The sequence below is a fragment of the Ursus americanus genome, chromosome 27 (genome assembly GCF_024610735.1).
Source record: "Ursus americanus isolate L20-20 chromosome 27, mUrsAme1.1.p, whole genome shotgun sequence".
NCBI lineage: Eukaryota > Metazoa > Chordata > Mammalia > Carnivora > Ursidae > Ursus > Ursus americanus.
This window is the reverse complement of record NC_142153.1, coordinates 17,390,749-17,400,262: the sequence shown is the minus strand read 5'-3', so window position 1 is coordinate 17,400,262 and position 9,514 is coordinate 17,390,749. Positions and strand designations below refer to the sequence as shown.

Here is a 9,514-nt window from a genome sequence, read left to right as displayed (position 1 = left end):
AATTTTCATAAGCAGGGGAACTTACATAGGAGGCTTGTCTTGGGCAGCTTCAAGACAAGTAGATTTCTGCACCCACCTGCCATAATCTTGACAGGTTTGTTTTTTTTAAGATTATATTTATTTATTTGACAGAGAGAGCACAAGCAGGAGAAGCAGCAGGCAGAGGGAAACAGAGAAGCAGATTCCCCGCCAACCAGGGAGCCCAACATGGGGCTCTATCCCAGGACCCTGGGATCATGGCCTGAGCCGAAAGCAGACTCTTGACTGAGCCACCCAGGTGCCCATCTTGAGAGTTTATATAGAGGCCTTAACTGGGTTCAGTCACATATACAGCCAAGATGGTCTCAACTCTCTCAAGGCTGGGTCCTTGAAGTAGCTCCCAGTGCAGGAACAGTAAGCTGAATATACATTCCAAGGACAGAGGAAGGCGTGGGGAGCCTCCTATTGCCCAGGGCCAGCTCGCTGGTCAACCAGCGGTCACATCTTCTCCATGACTGCCTCCAACAATCAGAAGACAAATCCACAATGACTCACCAAAAATATGAGATGTAAATATAGGTAAGTCTAAATGAAACCATAAATAAATCCTAGGCCAAAATAAAAAATAAACAAATCTGTATTTGTTTATTAAGCTGTATATTTTATTGTACAGGATATGTTTTCTGAGTGATAAGACCAAAGAAGATACTATAATGGATATTACTGATCTTTGAAATGAGACTAATGAGCCCCTGCATGCCAAGAATATCTACCATTCATGGCCAGATCTCCAGTGGCACTGGAACATGTGAATTTGAAGCCTTCTCCAATGTTTACAGGACACATTACTTCTTCTCCCTGTAATTCTATTTCTAAACTTAGTCATATCCTCATCAGAATCTATAATAAAGGAAATACCCTATATTGGGGGCAACAATAGTTTCACTGGTAAGAACAGATACTACACTCGATCTTAGCCAAAAGACCGAGAAGCGATGACAACAATAGTTGTAAACATATACTCTACAGCCAGATTTTCTAGGTTCGACCCCTACTAGCTACATAACCTTAGACAAGTTGGTTAACCTCTTCATGCCTCGGTTTCATTACCTATAAAATATAGACAGTGGCTACTTTTTAATTACTAAGTTAATTCAATTAATTAATGTGCAAGAAGCATTCAGAAAAGCGCCTAGCACATAGTAGAAGGTATATAAATTACTATGATGTTCTTCTTACCTCTGAGCACAATGACAACTACCTTCGAGTCACCTCTGTATGTGTGCAGGACACAGACAGTTCATGTTTGAGTCAATGACGCACGAATGAAGATCACGTCAATGACTTAAAAACAGTGCAGACTGCAGTATGGGTAGTAAGTCATTCCCAGTCGACTGACAGCTAAGCACTGATTCTTCATGACAGGAACCCACCAAGTCCTTAACTTCGTGCTCTGGGCACAACATCCCCAAAGAGCTTCTTTAAGAGTCAGCAAAATAACCTTAATATATAATCTGTCCTGGTGTACTCAGTTTATCGAACAGCTTGAACTTGGTGGAAAGGACTTTATTTTTCTCCAGTCACTGCTTTTAAGCATGTTCTGCTGAATCTCCATCTCTTGGTCCTTATTTCAGACAGACCCCATAGTCTCCAGATTCTTTCAGGTATATGAAAAAGCCCCATTTCCTTCATGGTGACTCCCATGCAGGGACTAAAAGTGGTTTGGTCCAGTCTAAATCTTATCTGATATCTAATTTAAAGCCTCTCCCCAGCTGCCTTCCCTCAGGGCTGCAATGGGGGTGAGGAGATTAGCCTGTCTTCCACCCCCCACCCCAGCCCCATCTTTCCTCCCCATCATTCTCCTCCCACTTCTGGCTTTTCCAGGGTCTGAGTTGAAGAAGATGAGATTAAAGGAAAGGTGTATTTTTTTTCTTTGCTTAATTACTTTGCATTTTAATTCTCCCTTGATTAATACTGATTGGCCATCAGTGACCTTTTTGGGGCAGATGTCCAAATACTAGCACTTTTGTGAGGTTCAGGGGAAGCGTCTTTAGGATTTTTGCAGGCACTCCATGCTGCACAGTTCCCAGACAAAAGTAATCTGGCTTTTGGCTTAGCTCTTAAAATTCTCCCTACTTCTAATGGAATATTTCCTCCCATCCCAACCTATTACTACAGTGTTCTCTTGCCTCAGCAAGATACCTCTTGGGACAAGGTGCTTTTAAGATAGCTTCTACCTTCCACAGCATTCTCTCAAGCCATGGCACACATGAACATCTTTTCCATGCCGAACGATGGAAAGGCAGGCTCCTCCCTGGTGCCTGCTCATTTTGTTCTGTTATTATGAGTACTCCATGTGTCATACCTTCAAAATCCCCCAGGCAGGAAGTGAGCCCCGGTCTCCACTTTCATGTATACCTCAGAGGTCAGGGAGCACCATGCAACTCTCTCAAGATCTCTCCCCCTTCTACTGGCAGTCCCAGGGAAGGCTTAAGGGCTTGTCATTTGGCCAGCTTCTAGCTGAAGAGAGAGATGCCAATTTCCTCTGATTTCAGGTACCCTCAATCTCTCCTTGCAGTTTCCTTGCAGCCTTGCCAGTTGGTCTGAAGGAGATGTCACCTTCCTGCACCTGAAGTGAATGGGCAAATGTCGTGGTCCTCCCGGCGAAGCCAACAGCTCACTACCTGTATGCATTCCCCGCTTCCCTCTGTGGGCTGGGATGAGTCAGAAGGTCAGGAAGCAAAGGAGTAAAGATCCCAGGACAAGCCTGGCCACAGTTTAGTAAGTGCACAAAGCATCTCACTGCTTATATTATCTTCGTGCCAGGCACGAAATTGGGGCAGCATCACAAAATCAGCAAGGTTAGTATCTGAAATGTTCTGTAAAGGAAAGGAGGGCAATTCTTTACAGAGGTCAGTAATACAATATGAGAGAGGAGCCAAAAACTCATTCTGGTAAATAGGATTGAAAATGTCTATGAACCCCTTTCATCTACAGCAGAAGTCAGTCTGCCAAGAATAAATATTTGGGAAAATACTGAAGCAGTATCTTGATATTAAAGATAACGATACAATGCATATTTAATTAATTAAAATTGAGTTTGATCGACTGTCCTTTACTATATTATTATGAGCATTCAATTATATGCACTATTACTTCTGGAATTTTAGAAAATGGTCAGCTCTTTAGTTATTTTTCTCTTCATTAAGTTAAATTAATATACAATTCTTAGGTTTCTTCCTCTGCCCCAAGGCAAAAATTCTTAATTATTAAGAATTTTAATTTAGAAAGGTATAGCATAGGGGAATACAGTCAATGCTATTGTAATAGTGTTGCACGGTGACAGACAGGAGCTACGCTTGCGGTGAGCACAGCCTCATGCACAGACTTGGCAAATCACTGCTGTACACCTGAAACTCATGTAACGTGTGTCAACTATACTTCAATAAAAAATATTAATAAGAAAACTTTTTTAAAAGAATTTCAGAGATTATATTTTTACCACCTCAACTTTGTTATTCTCTAATTACCTATGAAATTTCAAAACATTCATTGATAAAAATTTTTGTTAGACTGACCCGATATCAAAATGATGTATAGGTTTTATATAAGTTCAATGTAGCTCAGCATTTATAGAAGCTCAAACAATTGTTAAGCCAAATGCCATGCCAAGTGACCAGAGAACTTTCCTTCCTTTCTCTCTCTCTCTCTCTCTTTTTTTCCTCCTTCCTTCTGATTTCCTTTTGGAGATTCCACTCTCCCTGTCTCTTCAAAATGTTGCTGCCTAGAAATGCTCCTAATTACATCTCTATTCTGTTTTCATCTAGGAACTAGATCAAATAAGATTCAGAATGGGTTCTTCTATCAGGAGGCATTAAAAGAAAAGTAAATTTCCACTGTTATCATTTATTCTTAATAGCGATACTCTTCTGTCCTTAAAAAGCATCTCTATCCCTGACCCCACCCCCTCATCACTCCTTTGTAATTTCTGTTACAAAAATGTGATCACAGGTATTTCTGATGGCCCAATATGAATACACATTTGAATTTTTCCATGGAAACACTGTTTCAGTTCAGTGCTGTTGAGACGACCAGAGACATTAGAGGGGTGGCCTTGTGGATCCAACCACCTGTAATTGTTTCTGTAGGAAACAGTATAAAGATACAATTAGGAGCATATTTCCCACATGCATGCACACTCCCCCAACCCTAGTAGTGTTCAATGAAACTTTTGATTTTTTGCAGTCTTTTCATTCTAAAAAATTATACCCTCCTGTTTCAAGAAGTAATCTTGAACTGTTTCGTTGATGAATTCCTCTTTGCCACTTCTCTAGAATCTCTTTCTGCAACTCCGTGACTTTCAACTGGTATTCTGATGCTTTAATCTTTTCTCTCTTATTTTCCATTTCTGTTTTTTTGGTTTGGTTTGGTTTGGTTTGGTTTAACAGTTTTGCAGTACTTATAGAAAGAAATTTCTTAATTTTACTTCCAAATCTCATTTTGAGTATTTATAATTTTTGCCATGTTTTTTCTTAACTTTCAAGTTCTGTTTTGTTTTTGGACATTGATTTTGAAGCATCCTCTTCTTTTTATACATAAAATAGTTTTGTGCTTATCTTTCTGGGGATATTAATGATAATTTTAAAAAATGTTTTTCCACCAAACTGCACTTTTGTCTTGGTGTCTTTCATTTAGAAACTTTCCTCAGCTATCTGGTAATGTTCTGTGTCTTTTCATATTTACGAAAAGGAGCTAAAAAGCAGATGGAAGTTGTAAGCTTAAAGGCAGAACTTTGGTACCAAGAGTTTTATACTAGAGAGAACTGGAGGGCTGTTTACTATGGAATCAAGGTGTGGGTTGGGGGGATCTAGATATCTAACTACTTCTAAACAGGTTTCAAATAGTTCTTTTATTTAACTCTTATTACAGTATTTATGGTAGTATTTATAATAGTATTTCTATAACATCCTTTTTAGGGCTATCTCATATTCCATTTATACCATAATTTATTTAATCATTCTTCTGTATGGATATTTAGGTTATTTACAGTTTTTGTGATATTGGGAGCAAATATATGATGAACAGCCTTACAGCTAAATCTTTGTGTATACTCTCAATTATTTACTAAGTGTAAGATCCCAGCAAGGAATTACTAGACCAAAGGATTTACATATATATATCAGATCCATTACTGTGTTTGTGAGAAAGCAAACTACTTTTGATGTTATCCAAGACCAAACATTATCTGTATCTGGACCCCCTTAACTCTCTGAACCCTTTCCAACATTTCCTGTTCTAACACCTTATTCTGGCCTTGGTATGTACCATCCTGTTTTCCATCTCAGGGTATTTGCACATTCTGTTTCTTCTCTTTTCTGCCCCCCTCCTCTGTCTGGTACATGCCAGTTCATCTTTCAGTCTTAGCTCAGGTGTCTTCCCCGTGAGAGCTTCCCTGATTCATCCAACCTGAGTCAATCATTCCCTTTTTCATGCCGTTGCCATCTCATATTTCTCTCTATTATGGACCATATAACACTGTATTGCATTATCTGCCTCATTTACAAAATTATATGAGCTACTCAAACTCAAAAATAATGTTTTATTTCACTATTAAATATTCTTCTGATCCACAAAGGAACTGATTTCTTATATTATGCTGAATGTTTTACATACTCTCATTAAATCCTTACAATCCGATGAGAAATCCATTATAATTTCTATTCCGCAGATGAGGAAACCTAACCTTAGAGAGGTTTAAGTATTTCTGCATGACACAGAGTTGATCAGCAGCAGAGCTGGGGTTCAACCCCAGGCCTACCGGTTTCCAAAGACAGTGTCTTTTCTTCTTTGCTCTTAAATAAATCAGTGTGTCCATCCTCCATGGATGTTCCTCCCCACACCTCCTATATTGGTTTTCTAGGGCTGCTGTAACAAATGACAACAAATCTGGTGTGTGAAAAACACAGAAATTAATTCTCACATCATTCTGGATCCCAAAAGTCTGAAATCAAATTGTCCATGGGCAGCACTCCCTTCCCAGGTTCTAGGGACAATCTCTTCCTTGCTTCTTCCAGCTTCAGGTACCTGGCTAGGGCTGCATCATTCAAATTTCTGCCTCTATTTTCACATGGTCTTCTCCTCCCCTTCTGTATCTCCCTGGCGTATCTCATATAAGGAAACACTTGTTGTCAGATTGAGGACCCATTCAGATAATTCAGGATGATCTCATTTTGAGATTATTAATTACATCTACAAAGACCCTTTTTATGAATAAGGTCATTCACCGGTTCTAGGACCTGGACATATTTTGGTGGGACAACCATTCAATCTACTACAACTCCATCCTCTTATTATCCCTTTGAAAAGAGCCAGCATTGTCTGGAAGAAAGACCTTGGCTTTAAAACAGATGGACTTGGATTCTAATTCTAGCTCTGCCTCCTACTGCCTTGTGACCTTTGATCAGTAACTGAAAACCATGAGCCCTTCCCTCACCTTTACAACTGAAATATTATTTATTTCATAGACTGGTTTGAAGATTAAATGAAATAAATCACCTAACACATAGTGGATAGAAATAACTGCTCATTCTCTCTCCACCTTTATATATAACCCCCCTCAGAGGCCAAATCACCAACTGATATGAGACTTTATTAAAAATCACTGAAAACAAAAGTTCAGTTTTTAAACACGACCATTGTTTGAACTCTGCACTCTGCTCTTGGTTAGTTTCTGTTTTCAATTTCCTTAGATCTGGTTCTCATTTTTATATAGGTAAAAGTCACATGGCTACACAGTCAAAATATGAAATTTGAAGTATTTTTGCATTTTTCTCAAGTAAAACTAATGAATATTTAAGAGATATATATTATGTGCCAGTTTATAAGCCTCAAAAAATGTGTTACTTTATAGATATACCTCATTTTTTTAAATCCCAAATCGCATTATCTAACTTGATCAACAACTCTATTCACCACCTTTAATACTGGACTTCTTTTGGTTATTTCCAAACTGGAACTTATCTTCAAAGAATGAATATTTGCTACTCCTGGGTATGTTCAAAAGAATGTGATAAGCAGCATAGTTGGGCAGAAAGAACAATAACAAGTGAATTGGAAGAACTCACTTCACATTCAATGTGTTATTACCAACTATTGGACCTAAGGAAAATCATAATCTCACCGAACCCATTTTTTCTTCTACAAAATAATGATGAAAGTATCTGCCTTGTGAACTTTTAGAGCTGCTGTTAATACATGCTCCCTGTAACAAAATACACAGATCCTGGACTGGGCTAGAAATAAAAAGTTGAGTCCGAAGAACAGAGACCCTGACCTTCCCAAGAGGACAGAATCAAAAAAATACTGTCTTTAAAAGCACTTAAACATTGTTTAAAATGTTATATGTTACTGGACCCTCGTCCTCCCAGTAATGATGGCCACCCTAGGATCATGGGAAAATACAGAACCCAATCTGAAGACTCTTTCTTAACTTTATGATCAGTCTTGGGAGCGGGCAATACAGCACACCTGCCTGCTCAAAAGTTAATAAGAGCTAAACCTCCCAATTCATTGTATCACATTTCAAAATTCCCTTCCAGGCTAGCAATCCACATCCCCTATGCGACACTTTACAAATTCCCATTATAGTGTGTATGGGACTATCTGGAGGATATGTGTGAAGCTGTTGCTCTCCTTCCAGACCTCAGTGTCACCTGGTGGTCTGGTGGCCCCAGAAGCAGGCAGTGCTGGGCCAGGAGCACATGAAACCCTCCTTCTCTGGGTTAGACTGCAGCTCTTTCCTGCTTACTATTATTCAAGTGTCCTCCGCATAGTCCTGCAGATTATTACAAAATCTCACATAGAAGTTAAAGGAAAGGTAAAGAATTCTAACTATAACCTTTCCATTAGCACAAAAGCAAACTACAAAACATGTTAAGAAATGCAGGATAGTAAAAGTTAAGGAGTGCGATAAATCCAAATATGACACTCCCCTAGAGTAATGAAGACAGAGGAATGCAGGCCAAACAATGAGATGGCTTCGAGATACGCCCTGCTAACTTCAAATTCATTTATCCCATTTGAACCCCATGAAAATAAAAAGCATAGTCATATCACAAGCAAGACTCGCCAGGCGCGCACAGCTAACTATATAGCCCAGCCTTCCCTGCGGTCAAGTATAGCCCTGTGACTGAGTTTCTAGCCAACAGAAAATGAGCAGAAGTTATGTGCAACACTTCCAGGCCTAGTCCACAGGCATCCTCCCAGCTGTCTGAAAGGAAGATAGCCCCTGCATGCCTTGTGCTAAAGAAAGTGGAGTCTCCATTGGTCTGAGAATGAGGGCTATCTATTCACATGTTTACCCATCCAATGCCATCATAGGAACAAGAAAGAAATTTTCACTACATTTGAGACTTGACTTTGGGAATTAGGCTCCTCTAAGTAATAGACTTCAACAGCAATTCCTTGAAATAAAAACTTAAAAAGCATGTATTTTTTAAAAGATTTTATTTATTTATAAGAGAGAGAGAGAAAGAGGAAGAGAGCAGGAGCAGGAAAGGGGCAGAGGGAGAAGCAGACTCCTCACTGAGCAGGAAGCCTGATGCAGGACCCGATCCCAGAACCCTGAGATCATGACCTGAGCCGAAGGCAGCCACTCAACTTACTGAGCCACCCAGGTGCCCCTAAAAAGCATGTATTTTGAAAACATTTGATTCATGGTGGTGCCACTGAAGTTCTTAGAGGAAACAGCGAGCTTCACAATCAGACAGACCTGAATCTGAGTCCATGTTTACCACCTGCTAGATTAATGATGTTGTTCAAGTTGCTCTAAGCCTCGGGGGTTTTTAAAATGTACAATATTGGGATATTAATAGGATCTATATCATAGTATTGCTGTTTATCTCAGTGCCTGGCACATAATAAGTGCTCAATAAAGTTAGCTGCCATTCAGGGTATATCCTTCCAGGTAAGTTTTTAAAGTTAAACTGTAACAGTCATCAGTGCTATTATGAAGTCATTCTGATTTTGCTTCCAGACAAAGGGTGGGACTGTACTTCCCTTCACATCCCTTAGAGTTATATGTACACATGTGATTTATTTTGACCAATGGACCGTGAGTGGAAATGACACACATCATTTCCAGGTGGAAGCTTTAAGAGTCAGCAGGCATTTAAAATGCTATCTCTTGGGGCGCCTGGGTGGCTCAGTGGGTTAAGCATCTGGCTCTTGGTTTCATCTCAGGTCATGATCTCAAGATCAAACCCTGTGTTGGGCTCTGCTCTCAGCACAGAGTCTGCTTGTCCCTCTCCCTCCGTTCATCCCCCAACTTGTGCGCATGCACATGCAGTCTCTCTCTCTTTCCCTCTCTCTCTCTGATAAATAAAATCTTAAAAAATATAAGAATAAATACAAATAAAATGCTCTCTCTCTCTCTCTCTTTTTCTGCCATACCAGTGGCAGTGATCCAGCTAGTGGCTCTTCTGTCAGCTCAGGTCATAGAATGAGGAAAGCACCAGCCAACTCACGCTGAATATCT

At 39.7% G+C, this 9,514-nt stretch overlaps 1 pseudogene; it reads right to left on the bottom strand.

The window, feature by feature from the left end:
* Positions 1-768: 768 nt before the first annotated feature.
* LOC123780451 (U2 spliceosomal RNA) lies at positions 769-976 on the bottom strand (annotated as a pseudogene).
* Between the last annotated feature and the right edge of the window lie 8,538 nt (positions 977-9,514).